This window comes from Mus musculus, chromosome 1 (genome assembly GCF_000001635.26).
Source record: "Mus musculus strain C57BL/6J chromosome 1, GRCm38.p6 C57BL/6J".
Taxonomy (NCBI): domain Eukaryota; kingdom Metazoa; phylum Chordata; class Mammalia; order Rodentia; family Muridae; genus Mus; species Mus musculus.
This window is the reverse complement of record NC_000067.6, coordinates 187447512-187463011: the sequence shown is the minus strand read 5'-3', so window position 1 is coordinate 187463011 and position 15500 is coordinate 187447512. Positions and strand designations below refer to the sequence as shown.

The 15500-nt window shown below is 43.7% G+C and overlaps 1 long non-coding RNA gene across 6 annotated transcripts; it reads right to left on the bottom strand.

Moving 5' to 3' along the window:
* Positions 1–230: 230 nt before the first annotated feature.
* Positions 231–15142, bottom strand: Gm37896. 6 transcript variants are annotated; one of them, XR_865840.3, is made up of 5 exons: positions 14916–15142; positions 10197–10322; positions 9244–9355; positions 1355–3605; positions 231–420 (listed from the first exon to the last, which is right to left on the bottom strand). It is a non-coding gene; the product is annotated as a predicted gene, 37896 (long non-coding RNA). The 6 variants fall into 6 exon arrangements; XR_373825.2 differs by lacking the exon at positions 14916–15142 and having other exon boundaries at positions 393–420; positions 1355–1473; positions 1577–3605; positions 10197–11142; XR_865843.1 differs by lacking the exon at positions 14916–15142 and having other exon boundaries at positions 393–420; positions 1355–1677; positions 3535–3605; positions 10197–11142.
* Positions 15143–15500: the final 358 nt, after the last annotated feature.

Genomic DNA, 15500 nt, shown 5'->3' with positions numbered 1-15500 from the left:
CAACACATTACCCGTGAGGCATCTCTCTGCCCACTAGTTGAACGTTTCAAGAGACTAAATGCTTGATCGCACCATAAGAAGGGAAGAGCTAAGCTGAAGCTTGTCTGACATCCATACCTGGATCTGTGGAACTGCACATGCTTAGAGCAAATTCAAATTCTGATCCTAGGGCTGGAGCCAAGAGCATTGGTTAGGTGAATAACTAATTTCAAATAGTGCAGAATCGGTACTAATCGGAAAAAAATTTTTAATTCAACATCTGTCTTTGGAGTTTGAGTTTTTCCAATTTAAGCCAACAACATATTTCTAAGTGAAATCTTCCAATTCTGCTTTCTTTGTTTCTTTGTTCCTTCTCCTTCTCCTTCTCCTTCTCCTTCTTCTCCTTCTTCTCCTTCTTCTCCTTCTTCTATCTGGTATATTCTTTTGAGAAGAATAACATTGTTTAAGTAATACATAAATCCTATTAGTATCTTCAGGATACACCTGGAAAAAATATTTTTGTTGCTATTTTAAGGCAGGGTCCCTCATAGATAAGGCCTTTTAACTCACATATCAATTGCCTCCCCGAATGGACAGTGTTAATATTAAAAATTATTTTATTCCATAAATGAGTAACTCAATCTTAAAACATTATGTGCCACATATATTTGTAGGCCAAATATTTCTCAAAAGACCACGTGAAAGTAGACAGCTGGTCTCCTGAACTTTTCACTTTAATTAAAGTCTGTGTTTTAAGAAACTTCATGAGAAACTTAAAAGTGGAACACAGGATGAATATGCCAGAAGTTTTCATGGAAAAGTTTTCATGGATTACCAATAACCTCTTTGTCCACTATTCCTTCCTTCCATCTCAGGATTTAATTTGAAAAAAAAAAAAAAAGCAATTTTTCTTTTGTAAGTGTTAGGCAGGGTGTTGAGAATCTGAGTCAGGGAAGGTGAGAATAAACCCTGCAAGCAGATAATTTATGCCTCTGTGGTGGCTCAAGGGACTAACAATAAATGTTATATTAATAAGGTTGTGGAAATCCTTGTGTATACTATCATAAAGTAGTTCTAGGAGAAGGAAAACAGAAACGATAAACAGCAGTGAGCTGTGCTGCTTTCTCTGTCATAGGCACTGGGGAGTTTATAAAGGGGGGGGGGGTAGCATAAGCCAAGAGAAGGGATAACAGAGGCCTAGACCATAGGCGGGTTTGGAGAATATAATATTTAAAATAATATTATTCTTAGACAAATGGCTAGAGTATTCTTCTTGTTCTGCTAGACACAAAGGGAACTCAGTCTACATTCTTAGGAAGAATTTCCTATGGGGCCTTGAGATCAAGCTCATACTTTCCACCAACTCTTTTCTTACCTTGGTCTGGGAATAACAGAGGATGGTAGCATGGTAGCATGGTGCTGTGGCTCAGAGAGCAGTGGCCAGCTATCCCTGGATGCAGCTCTCCTCTTCAAAGGCTGAGGTCATAAAAGTCTCTGAAGATACAGCAGATCATGGGGAGTGGAGGCAAAAGAGACAGATACAGACAGACAGACCCAGAAAGGGGGGGGGGGGGTCCCGATCATACCACTGGCTCACCTTCCACTGAATTCTGAAAAGAGGCCTACTTTTAGGTTCTCTTCCTCTCTGACTACACCAAGGCCAGTGAATGGGAGCACAGGGACTGATGGGGGAAAATACTGTAAAATCAGAAAAAGGAAACAAATTATTGTGCTTATACTTTCTTCGGAGTTCAGCCCCATGTCTAGTTTGGATTGTAACAATCTTTAAATATCTAGTTTTAAGAGAGTAGGCCAAATAGCCAAGGAAGTCATTAAAGGAGAGGAGCTCAACCCAGACGAAGGCAGAGTGTGGCAGCCACAGGGAGTATTTGGACTTGCAGTGGGACCTGCTTCCTCTCCTTGAGGGTTGGGTGAGCTGGGTGTTGCTAAAGACCAAGCAAGACATCTGCTCATGTACGTGTGGCCGTGAGGAAGAGAAAGGGCCACAGATGAGATAAGAAGGACATTAAAATGAGTACCCCAGAGGGTAAGGCCAAGCCTTACCACACTCCCTGAATTTAACTCTAAAAGAAGAAACTGGAAAGACGGGAAATGAAGATTCTAGTAAAATTCTTATTTGGATGCGTTCCATCACAGAAAGAGAAGCAAACTGATAGAATTGTTCATTATCTGCAGGTCCATCAAATATTATTTTGAAAAAAATAAACAGCACTCTGGATTTTTCCCCATTCCTTTTCTATTTTTATGTTTTTAATTGAATTAAGGTGGTTCAATTAGGCCAAGTAGAAGACTACTGGCTGCAAGTTTGATCAAATCCTGCCAACGACAACTGTGATATCTCCCTTCCAGGCATTTTTTAAAGAACAGGTAGCCTGATTTGAATTTTAATTTATGTAAAGTGTGAGATTGACCTAGATGACTTCCAAGGCTATTTCTGAACCCACATTTTGTAATTTTAAGAAAGAGAAAATCCATTCTGAGAACCTAGGAGTTTTCAAGGGAGAGGTCTTCCTTGATGAAGACTCGGCCTCCAAATGTGAACTTGCTTAATTGCAGGGAAAGTCATTAAATCTGGACTAGAAAACAGCAATGCAGTGCCAGGTAGGTGCATGGCGGCCATTCTTAAATTTACAGAAGGTAAACCCAGTTTTCCTTCAACTAAGCTATTTATGAAGCCAGATTTAGAGACAAAAATGACCAGGTGTTTGTCTCCTCTACATCGAGAGTCACATTAACTCATTATCTGTCATTTTCCTTCATAGTATGGGCCAGAAGGGACAAAATCATATTGGAGTGCATGGAAGCAAAACTAGAAGCCATAGGAAAGAACTTAGTGGCAGGACAGCTGTTATTCTATGAGAGTGTGAGTGGATTAAAGTAAGGAAGCCCTGACTTATAAGAGCATATCTTTCTTATTTAAGAATTAATCAGCTTCTAGTGGTGTTTCAATAACTCAATAATAGTAGAGCTTATATCTTTCCTTTTCCACTGACTGCTGTTTCTCACTATTCCAATATTATTTTTCAGACTCAGGTATATGCCAGTATCTAACATAGAATGAAGCTAATTAGAAAAACAGAGCCAAGTCATTCAGCGACATCTTTTGTGAGGGAAACAGAATCCTTCCAAGCACAATTCTCACTGTGTCATTTCTAGCTGCAAGGGAGTCTAGGAAACCCAGCAGCATGATTGCCATGATTAGCTATGTTCCATCACCTGGAGCTTTGAGTATCTTGCTATGACAAAGACTGGAAGGAAGTATTCTTAATAGGCACAAGTGTATAACAATACAATAACTTGACCAGAATAAGGAACTTACTGTAGGTGGAAGTTAGGTGTATTGTTCATTATTTTGCAAACCTTAGGATCTCAGCTAAAGTTGGCTATTAATCTTAGCCCTTTATATGTGTTGGTAATACTGCACAAAAAGAGTCTAAGGAAAATGCTCAGGGGCTTAAAAAAAAAAGACAACCCTTTAGTGACTGTATATAGCAAGGAAACCTGACTGAAGCAACTTGAGAAGGAAAGGACCACCTTGGCTCACAGTTCAAGGATATAGTCCATCTTGGTGAAAAATGGCAGCAGGCTGATGGCTGATTACACATCTACAATCAAGAGGCAGAGAGAGAAAAAATTTTAATCAGCTCACATTCTTCTTTTCTTCAGGCCAGGAACCCATCCCATGGGATGGAGACACTCACAGTTAATTTATCTTCCCAGCTCAACTAACCTAAGCTAGAAACTCCCTCACCAACAAGATAGCAATCACCATTGACAACCACAGTGGCATTACCCTCATGGCTGTGGCCCATGGGGAACAGCTGGAGTAAGTACCTCATCACCACAGCTTGTCCATTCTGCAAGGAGAAGCTGCCTCATATTCCTCACTACAAATGCCACTCGTTAACAGCTGGCCTCTTCAAGCCTTGAGTAGTTTCTAACCAAGAGTCAGAGTTCCCTCCTCAATCAAACCCCTTGAGGATTAGAAATTTGTCTGTCATCTTTATCCACTTAGGCTGAGGACATGATTTCTCAACCACATCAAATACTAAAAAAACAAGAAAAAAGAAAAAAAGAAAGAAATCCAAGTAGATGAAGTTTGGTTTGGTGTTTGGGTTGATGAAGGACCAGCAAGAATGTTTCTCGGAATAGTGGTGGGTGTGTTGCTCTAGTTAGACAATCAAGATTCCTTCCTCAGTACATACACACACACATACATACACACACACACACACGCACACGCACACACACACACCCTGATACCACCATCACTGCTGAGACTGATACCTTTCTTTTTAGGAAAATTTCTTTCGATAATATTTGCTATCAGAGACCCCAAGAGAAGTTTAATTTCTCTCCACATGGGAGGGATCTACAACCTTGTTTGATTGGCACCCTATGATTTAAAATCTGCGTCGTTCTGAAGATATTCATGAAACAGAATATCCACTGTCCTCAGTTTACATGTTCTGCTTAAATAGTTCTTTCACTGTGTCTGACTACTTCAAAGAAAACACTAACCACACATCTGAAAATAAAATAACCATAATGTCCCTCCCTAAGTACTTGGCCTGAGACAATAAGTAAGCATATACTGAAACATGATCTCTAAATGAGATGAGACCTGGTCACCTTTTTTTTTCCCCTTATGACGTCCAAGCCAGTGTGTAAGACTGAGAACTAAACATGCATTTTCCCAGAACTTGTGACTGACTTAAAGCAAACATGAAGACAAGCAGAAGGCCGGAGAGCCCCATGTGACTCACGGGCACACTTCTTAGTTGGTTCTGGTTTACTAGGGGGTTCTTGTCTAAGCTCTTTTATTTCTTCTTAAAACAGAGTCTTACGTATCCCGTGCTGGCTTCAGACTTGCTGTGTAGACAAGGATGGTCTTCAGTCCCTGAAGCTCCAGCTGCCTCCCCAGTGCTGAGATTACAGCTGGCTTCCACTGTCAGCCATTTGTGTGTTGACTGTGGATCAGTCCCAGGGCATCATGGATAATAGGCAACATTGTATTGACTGAGCTACATCCCCAACTCCCTTCTTCTGTCTTTTTGAGGTTTGATTGCCATCAAACCATCTTTGGCTGGCTACTTAACCATGCTGAACCTTGACTTATTCATGAAAAATTTACTTTTAGATTCATTTACCTTATTTTGTATGAATGAGTGTTTGCATACCATGCATGTGTCTGGTGTCTGCTGATGTCAAAAGAGGGCACTGGATTCCATAGAACTGGAATCAACAGGCTCTTGTGAGCAGCCAGGTTATAGGTTATAGGTTATAGGTTATAGGTTATAGGTTATAGGAATTGAACCCAGGTCCTCTACAAGGGCAGCAAGCACTCTTCACCACTGAGCCAGCTCTCCAGCCTTCTGGTTTCCTCATTTTAAAGATACCAACATACTGCCTGCTCATGAAATTATCAGGAGAAGTATTTGATGAAGCACATTTGAAATTCCAAACTTTGTGCTTTGTGAAGGGAAGCACACACAATGGGCTTAATTTAATCTCTACACAAACACTGACCACACTCATATCCTAAGCAAGGTATGATGTGGGGTGGACCCTAAGGGTGTATAATCAAATAGTGAGTTAGGTTTGTGTCCTTATAGAATTTCATTCTAATGTTAAATTTATAGAGGACTACAAGGAGTCCTAAGCAGCATAATACACCGGGGACCTGAGTGGATTTTAAACAAGTACTGACTTTGCAAAAGTCTTGAAAATTCAAAAGATTTTACAGGCACTCGGTGAGTTATTTATTTACTTTGATTATTTTAAGCATCAAACTGAGAGGAAGTTTTCTCAAAGACTAATTTTCCCAATCAATAAAATGTAGCTAATAATAACAGTTGCACATTCACTTACTCAAGGAAATAAAGTATGTAATTTACTTTGTGCAGAACCCAGGTAATAAATACTCAATAAATTGCAGCTGTTGTTGACAAAGATCATTCTAGAAAGTAGGCAAGGCCTAAGGCATGTGGTGTGGAACCCAAGTCCTTTACTTCTCTGGGTCTCTGAGAATGAATGAGATGACAGGAGACTTTCAACCTTCTTTTCAGCCAAACAGCTTCTCTAGCTTGATGTGGCTGAAGGTTAGAAGGGACCTAGTGCCTGCCTCACCAATGTCCAGTGGATGTTACTGGCCCTCTCGACTCTCCAAAATGTCGCCTCCAGGGAAAGTGTTGAATCAGGCCCAGGTGAGACATACTCAACATGGTGAACTCACAAAGACATGAGCACAAATGTTCACAAGATAACTGTGGACAGGTGAGTCAACCACTCGGAGACTTGGCTTTGGGAAAGAGATAAGAAAATGCTAGACAGCAGGGTGGTGATGAGCAGCAGATCAGAGGCTTAGAGAACACCCAGGGCCATTCTCCTCCCAGAGAGCACTTAATAAGCAATGCCCACTTCAGTGATTGCTATTGTGAGGCTTATTATTCTGGTCCTGCTCTTTCAGAATCTGTATGAAGCAGGTTTAGTCTCCTGAACATTGCTCTTGCCACGTGGGTGTGCGCATGGGACTATTTCTCGTGTTGCCACACCCATCCACTGGCCTCTCCACGCAGATCCCTCAAGAACAACAGGATGTATTTTGCATGCGTTTCGTCTCTCTAGATTTTTGTTATTTTGTTTTTGTTTTCTCTCTCTCCTTCTCTCTCTCTCTCTCTCTCTCTGTCTCTCTGTGTGTGTGTGTGTGTGTGTGTGTGTGTGTGTGTGCAGGGTATGTGTACATACGTGTGAAGGCATGTGCATGTTTCCATGTTAGGGTTACATATGAATGTGCAGGCATGAAATCAATGTTAGGAATCTTCCTTCCTAGCTCTTCCACCCCAACTCATCGAGGCAGGGTCACTCAATCAAACCCAGAGCTCACTGATATGGCTAGTCTTGCTACCCAGATTGCTCTCTCAGAGAGCTCCCTGTCTCCATCTTCCCAGGCTGGGATTATAATCAGGCTGCCATGCCCACTGGCTATTATGTAAGTTTCTAGGACTCTGAAGTTATGCTTGCACAGTAAATTATTTAACCACTACCCCTCTCCTCGGTCCCCTATCAATTTATTTCCTACATTTCGTATTCTTCCAAGTTCTCGGCCCACTGTTGCTGAGCAGAAGAGACACAGTGTGTTTTTACGTCAAGATCATTGAAGACAAGATTTTTACTCATTTCACTGAGATGAAATTTTAGGTACAAACAAAAACAAGAAAAACTGCCATGATACACTAATTTTCAAAAACAGGACTGATGGGAAGAACATAAAAGCCTTGTGTTCACTCTCCTGTATACTCAGCAGGCCTGGGGAAAGAGCCTTGCGAGGACTAACTCTCAGAGACTCAGAACTTGGCAGATCAATCTTGTCTACACTTGCTTCTGTCCCCCTCCGCTCAGGAGGCCTGGAGCTCAGAAAGCCCACGGAGGTTAGCAGGAAAGTGCGGAAAGAAAGCATCCCTTAGCTGCTGAGAGGAGAACCTGGTGTTTGCAAAGGCAGAGAGGGGAAAAGGTGAGAAGATGGCTCACCCTGGAGATAGCAGTCAAGCCAGCCCATGGTTCCAACTTAGATATGCAGCCTGCTTGCCAACACAGTTGTGTCTGAGATATCTTGGGAAGACACAACACCCTGGATTGATGGGCCAGACATGGGGTTTGTGGATTTAGCAGCAGCCCACCCAGTCTGTCTGCCCCAGGCTTTTTGGTAAAAGTTGTCTTGGGCTGTACACTCAGACAGTAGTTAAAAGTGGCCCGTGCCTGAGCCAAGGGTTCCGATTTGGAAGCGAGAAGTTGCCTAGATCTTACTCAGCGCTTCTGCTCCTTGCCCGCACCTCACTCTGCTCCCAGTTTTTATCTCTTTTTATACCTTTTCATATTTGAAAATTGCCTTGAAGACAAAAATTTTTAAATGTCCACTCTTAAAATTCTCCACCATGGCTGCTTTGCGTATCATCCTGTTCTCATTAAATGTTTCCAAAACTGATCAGTAAAAATAAGCAACGCTGAGGGATGCCGGGAACCAGGGCTTATGGTTTTATCAAGGATGGTGGAACTCCCCAAATATACACATATTTGGACTGGGTGAGGAGCAAGACTTTTAAAGTAGGGCTGACCTGCACAATCAAGGTGGTTTTTGCCTTTTGAGTTCATCTAAAGGCTGACCTTAAATTTCCTGTTTCCTAACCGTATCTTCTCTGAAGAAGAGGTGCTAAAAAAAAAACTACTAGTTTCTCTACTTCGAACATCTATGTCCCAATAACGGTGATCTTCCTGGGTGAAGAGATGGCTCAGTGATTAAAAGCCCTGGTTGCACACTACTAAAAAGAACCCAGCCTAGATACCATACTGGCTCAGGACTGGCTGTAACTCCAGTCCCAGGGTATCTGACGCCCTCTTCTGGCCTCTGGCAATACTGTATGCATGTACCTCATACAAAGGCAAACATACAGGGAAAACACTAATGCACACATACACAATAACTTTAAAGAGAATAATAGCTTAGTCCTTGGGGAATTTGAATTGGAGTCCTAGTTGTATAGTTCTTACAAGAATTCTCATCGTGCATTAGACCTCTATTTAATGGGAGTTATTAAGAATACCATTTTCAGCTACTTCAACATTGTTATCTCTTGAGACAGAGTTAGGCTGCTCACTATGTAGCCAGGCATGGCTTCGAACTCATGATTCACCTGCCTTCATCTCCATGCTGGAATTACAGGTATATGCCACCATGCACAGTTTACGTCGTGCTAAGCATTAAACCAATTTAATTTTTTTTTGTTTGTTTGTTTTTTGTTTTCGAGACAGAGTTTCTCTGTGTAGCCCTGGCTGTCCTGGAAACTCATATTGAAGATCAGGCTGGCCTTGAACTCAGAAATCCGCCTGCCTCTGCCTCCTGAGTGTTGGGACTAAAGGCGTGCACCACCACACCTGGCTCAACCCAGGGCTTATTTCGTGCTAGGCAGGCACTCTACCAACTGAGCCTCATTCTCAGCTCCCCAGCTTTTATTTTGCATGAGTGTTTTCCTTCTCATATTGACAAAGTTTAAAAAGACTCCCCGGGCTTCCCACCCACACTCATGCTACCATGTATGTGGTGCTTAGCCTGAAGTGCATTCCATCACTTGATCTTCTTACAAATGTCTAATTAGAAGCATTAAGATGGTTTGGGAGGTGGTTTATTATATGAAAATGTGTCCTGCTTAGGCACGAGGACCCAAGTTTCAACACACCCAGACCTACCTGCACATTTCTATAACCCTAGCACCGGTCAGGGTGGAGACAGAAGACTAGACGGGACTTGCTGTCCAGCCATCTAGGCAGAGAATTCAGGCTCCAAGTTCAGTAAGAGACACTGTCTCAGAAGAATAAGGAGAAGAGTTATACAGCCAAGCATCGAATATTCTTCTCTGGCCTCTTCACCTAGACTTGTGCACATGTCACACATGCATAAATCATGCACAAGTGTCCCTCCACACAAATAAATTACTAACAAAATTAAATCATTTTTTAAAATTAAGAAAATGCATTTAATACATACTAATTTTTTCTGTGATGATATTATGTATAATTCCATATATATTATGAGATTCTTATAGAAAAGTGTCATATTATGTGAACAGATATCTAATTGAGACAATTTAAGGTAGAAAGAATCCATTTTGGCTCATGACATCAGAGGGTTCAGCTGGAGGTTACATCAGCCTGTGTACCTGGATAAAAGATACAGTGGCCGTAATGTATGACATCACAATTCAAACAAAGGGGTGCTCTGTGGGGGCTGCCTGACATCTAGAATTCGCATCTAGATTCACAGTCAGAATCTGCATCAGCAGACTCACATTGAAAATCCACTCCCAACCCCCACTCGACCTGAGATGCACTCTCAGGCCTGTTTTCCAGGATCACCCTGCTGCCTTCAAACCCAGTGCAGAGCGCCCACTGTAAATTATTCATTTTGAAGGTTGGATAATGCATTTGGTGCATCCAACATTCGTAATAAACAACCACACTTAGAGCACAGGTCTTCATGCCAGAAAACAGCCTCCTTCATCTTAATCTTCTCCTTCTCCGTTTGCACATCGTGTTCCTCGGGCACTTTCTCACACTTCCTTCCCTTGTTAAACCTAAGTGTATGGGTAGGGCAGAGCGGGCGATGCTCTTGCAGGCATGCCCGTCACTCTAATGATCCTTACCTCCTCTTGTGCCAATCGAATCTGGGAGATGAGAGGATTAGAAGGTCCCACACGCTGCAGCACAGCTTTGAAGGACAGTCCGCTATGCCGTTGTTCTTCTCCCACTCATAAACAAGTGTAGTACTCCTGTCATGGCAGGCACTGGGTTAGCCTGAGAGTGTTATCAGCGAAAATTTAAAGCTATCCCTCAGTGGGTCTTGCTGTGCTGTGGGGGAGATCGTGTGCAGAAATGACTTCACTCTGTGTGTTCCTTTCTATGGTGGACATGTGTCGGCTGTGTTTTAACCCAGAAGAAAACCCAAAATGGGTGACTATGACAATTAATATAGATTTGCAGCTCAACGGGATTTAAAATTACCTAGATTGCAATCCCCTGGGCATGTCTGTGAGGGAGCATGCAGATTGGATAGCTGAGGTAGGAAGCGCGCCCCCTGCCGTGTGGATGGTAACATTACATGTTTAGGTCCCTGATCAGAATAAGAAAGAGAAAGCAGGCTAACACAAACCTCTCTCTGCTTTTCAACTGCAGATGTACTGTGACCAGCAGCCTCACTCCTGGTCTCCATGCCTCCCCCAACCCGTGACAGACTGTCTTCTCAAACTATGATCCAGAATAAGCCCTCTCTCCCTTTAGTTGCTTCTGTCATGTAAACCCTCTGTGTTTTGGTTAATAAAGTTTGGTGTGTAATCAGCTGCATTCTCTGGAGTTGTGTGTCGATGCCACCTTATACGGAACTGCCTCTGGGGACACAGAAAAGAACGAAATAGAATTTCTAGAGCTGTCAGACCAAGGTAGTTTGCTGAGATGCCCAATGAAAGCTCAGGATTGCCCTTCCCTCCTCCACATTGAGTATTGTGATCTAAAGGAGAGGAAAGTTGGATAGCGTGATTAAGAGCATTCTTTGGGCAGCTCTAGTTCTTAAGACTCTATAAGATGCGTACTTCTGAAGGTTTTTTTTCTCCCCTCTCCAAGTCTTACAGATTGTAGCTATCATTCATGTGCCACCCTAAACTCTAGGGTTCACTGATTACAAAATACAGCATGGTAGCTGTTCTCATGGACTTCCCTGGGTGTGTAAGAAACAACTCAAAACCCACAAAACAGTTAACTGGTATTGCCAAAGGTAAAGGGTTCAAAAATGTCTCAAAAACTCATTAAAATGTCCCGTATAACATGAACTTAGCTGCAGCTTTTGTATATTTGAGGTGATTTACTTCTGAGGTGTTGAGTCAAGATCTTACTATGCAGTCTAGGCTGGCCTAGAAACTCACTATGTGGCACAGGCTAGCCTACAGCTCTCAACAATCCTCCTGCCTCAGCCTCCCCAGTGGTAGGAGTACAGGTATGAGCCACCCATCTGACCTAAGAAGACTGTTTATATACTAGACTAATAAGGCATGTCTCTTATTTTAGATTCTATTTGTGGGTGTTGGGGCACTATGTACATACACATGGAGAACAAATTGCCAGAGTCAGTTCCCTCCTTCTATATCTTGTGGGTCTGGGAAATGAATCTTAGCTCATCAGAGGGACCACTGAGTCACCTTCTCATCAGTATCCTTTTAACTGAGAACATGGTGGAAGGTACTGGAGTGTCAGCGGAGGCTAGGACACGCATGGGGTAGGAGAGAGCTCCGAGGAGTCTCTGAGCACCATCTGTCTGCTCCTCCGACAAGTTCAGAGCCTTTTGAGTGTTCAAGATACTACGGTGGAAGCAACCTCTACTCTGTAGCAATGTCAGATGCAATCAGAGCTGTGGTCCTGAGAGATAACTGACCTGACAGAAAGAACTCACTCCTCAGGCAGCAAGCGGACAGCTCAGAGGTAGCAAGGAGATCAGGGCTTCTCAGAGCAGGCAGCACAGCCCCGAGAGCTTCCTCCCAGCCAATGGGCTTTGGTGACAGAGCTCAGTAGGAGGAAGAGATGGATTTGAATCTGAGCAGCATTTAAATCTGAGCTTAGAGAAGCTAAGGACTCCATCTGCAGTCACAGGACACCTTGATAGGAACATCACAGTGTGAGGTGGACAGAGGACACAGTACCTAGAGGCCAGCCACTGCATATTTATAGTGATAATTCCCAAAGTTTTGACACTGCTGGGGGTCAAAGGAGAATAATCTCCAGGCGCTGTGGTGTGCATTTTCCTCAGACAGTTTTCTAGAAAAGCTGACAAAATTTTCTCACTGTGATCCCAACAATTGTCTGTATCTGTTATCTGACTACAAAACAACATTCAAACCCAGCATGGGAATACATACCATCATCCTGCCATTCGGGAGGGAGGATAAAGAAAAAAAAGCCTAGCCTGGCCTCCTACCGGGTGATACTTTGTCTCAAAAAAGAAAAACAAAACCAAACACTGGCAACAACAAAACACACTTGAAAGATTTACTCTGCACATTTACATGTGGCACATGCCTTTAATCTCACTGGAGAAGTTGGGGCAGGAAGATAGTGAATTCTAGGCTCGCCTGGGCTACATTGTGAGTCACTGTAACAAAACAAACAAAGGAACGAATGGATGAGTGAACAAAAGATTCTGTCTAAGTGACCCACTGAAGGTCAAGGTGCAATGGGGGCTGGGCTGGAAGTAGAATCAAGTATTTCTGTCTTGTTAGGTCTTTGCAGTGCTCCAGGCTACTTCTTATTTAAGCCTGTGTTCTCTAGAACTGCCAAGTACCTACAGAGAACTTCTCCTTGGGTGAGTGTGGCAGGCTAGAATGCAGGGGTGTGGGGGTGGGAATGTGATTGGTCAATTTGTGAACTGGACAGTTCAAAACAAGAGAGGGGAGGCCCGATAGAGGAGGATGAATATCCTCAAATTTCCTCTTCCTCTCCGTTCTCAGCAGGTCTTAGCAGCCCCCGTTTCAGGTCTGGTTTAGTGCCAGGTGCACATGTTAGAGGTCTTGCCGGGTTGCCTTTAGGGCAAAGAACATGAAATAGAGCCATGGTACCTGTTCTTAGGGTAACCCAGAGGGAGCTAAGGGTAGAGGGTTGTATCACAGGAATCTTCTGTGTCTAGGAAACCCCAACACCTTCCAAGCCGGAGCCAAGTGTGCAGCCCCAAGGCTTACTAATGTAAGATTTCTGTGACCAAAGGCCTTGACACGCATGGTTCTACTTATCAGTGAGAGTAATATAAGCAGATACAAGAGTGAGTAGAGCTGCCTCATTAACCTGGGTCTGAGGCTGAGGGTTATCTTCTGAGAGCATGCTTCTGGTTTACAGAGGCACAGTATTGGGGTACAGTTCTGCTCTGGGCCCTGGTTTCCCTCAGCTTTGCTCCCTGGTTTCGCTACCTACCGTTTATCACTGACCACCTTGCAAAGAAACTTGACTTCTCTTTGCATTAGCTGACCCACATTCACATCTGAAGCTTAGTCATTCTGTTGTCCTGGTGGGGCTTAGGGAAGGATACTTAAGGAGATTATGGTATAGGAAGCTGAGCTACAGACACGGAGAGCAGAGCTAAGGAGATGGCTCAGTGGTTAGGATCTTGCCATACAAGCTTAAGGATGGAAATTCAGATCCCCAGAGCCCACGTAAGTGACTCGGAGGTATGAGGGCTCACATGTAATATCAGTCCTGGAATATGGAAACAGAGCGCCAGAGCTAGTTGCCTAGAGGGACAATCCATATCAGCCAGCTCTGGGTTTGATTGAGATATCCTGTCTCATTGACTAGGGTGTAAGAGTGATTAGAGATGATTCTGGACATCCATAGTGAGCTTCCACGTGTAAACACACACGTGTATCTGTGTTCGCACACACTCAAACATGCATACACACATACCTGTACTGCATGCACACACATAAGGAGGCAGAGCCTTACACAGGCGTGTTGAAGGGCTCAGGTTCCCCATTTGCAGTTTCGGCTTTCTCCAAGAGTGTTTCCCACAGAGGCTCAGTTTGCAGGATGCTTGACTGCAGAGGTTCAACCCCATCTGCAAGCCTCCAAAGTTGTCCCTAAGCGTGCTAGCATAGCCTTGCTTCAGGAGTCCGGTATTTTAATCCACCAACATGTTTAGACTTTGAGTCTCTTCGATTCCACATTTGTGACTGCGGTAACATGAACCATAAAAATCTACCATTTTGCCATTTTTTGCACACACTCTTCGTGGTATTGAGCATATTCATCTTGTAGTGTGACCGCCATTCCCACTATGAGTCTCTGGAACTTTCCCATCTCCCCACAAGAGAAATTTAGCCCCATTAAAACCATAGCTCTCTGTTCCCCTTTCCATCCAACCCCCATCGACCTGACCCTCATGAGTAACTGTTAAACTGTTTGAGTTTCACCTTAAGACGTCTCAGGCTGCTTTAGCCCAACATGAAAGAAATGGAATTCTCCAAGAGAGCAGAGCAGCAAAGGGCGTTTCTGACAGGGGACAGCTGTGGGCCTCTGAGGCCCTGCCACCTATTAAATGCTTTTGGAAGCAGCTTCCAAGCCTTCGGAATTCACCAAGGAGGCAGGAGCTCCCCCTACAGCCTAGTGACTCCATTGCAGCAGTGTGGGCGAAATCACTAAGCACCAGGCTCAGAGTACCTAAGAAATGAAAAGACAGAAGAAACCCATCTACAAGCTGCTTGGGGGATGCTGGGGATAGCGTCTCTGCCTCTAAAAGAGGTTTCCTCCTTCTCTCCTCCCCACCCCACCCCGCCCCCGCTCATACACGCTGGCTTTCACAACCCTGCCAGTTCTTAAATCTTTTCTTTTACCTCCACTGTTCAGTCATCCATAAAGCTGAACCTCTGGTAAGCGAGGATTTTCTTCGAGAGAACTTAGACTTCCGCAAAAGAGACCAAAGATGCCAGGTATTAAAGGAAACTCAGAGCTCAGCCTTTGAAGGCAGTCTGGTCCCAGAGGTTTGCTTCGGACCTCCCACAGGGCAGGAAACTTAGTGTTCCTGCAAGAATCCTTGTCTGCGGTCTAAATTCCAGCTCAAGGAATTACATCCTTCCTTATCCGGATTTAGCCCTTCCTGTGTGTTTTGACGGTCTTTACTATCTGTATGCTTCCTTGGCGAGGCAGCATTTTTCCTGAGGATATTTTGCCTTTCCGTAAGAGCACAGAGATAGGTGAGCTCTCTCAGCGTTGCAAATCATCCACAGATGAATTATAGGCCAACCCAGAAGCAAGGGAGCAAAGGCGCCCGGAGCACAACCTTGGAGGATGAAAGACCTCACGAGACCCACCACTCACGCTCCGCAACGTGCGTAATTAAATGGCTGCTGTTATTTACTTCGTGGTGTGGAGTTGCCACCGCCCTCTGGAGTTTTATAACTCTTCTAGCAAGCAACTCT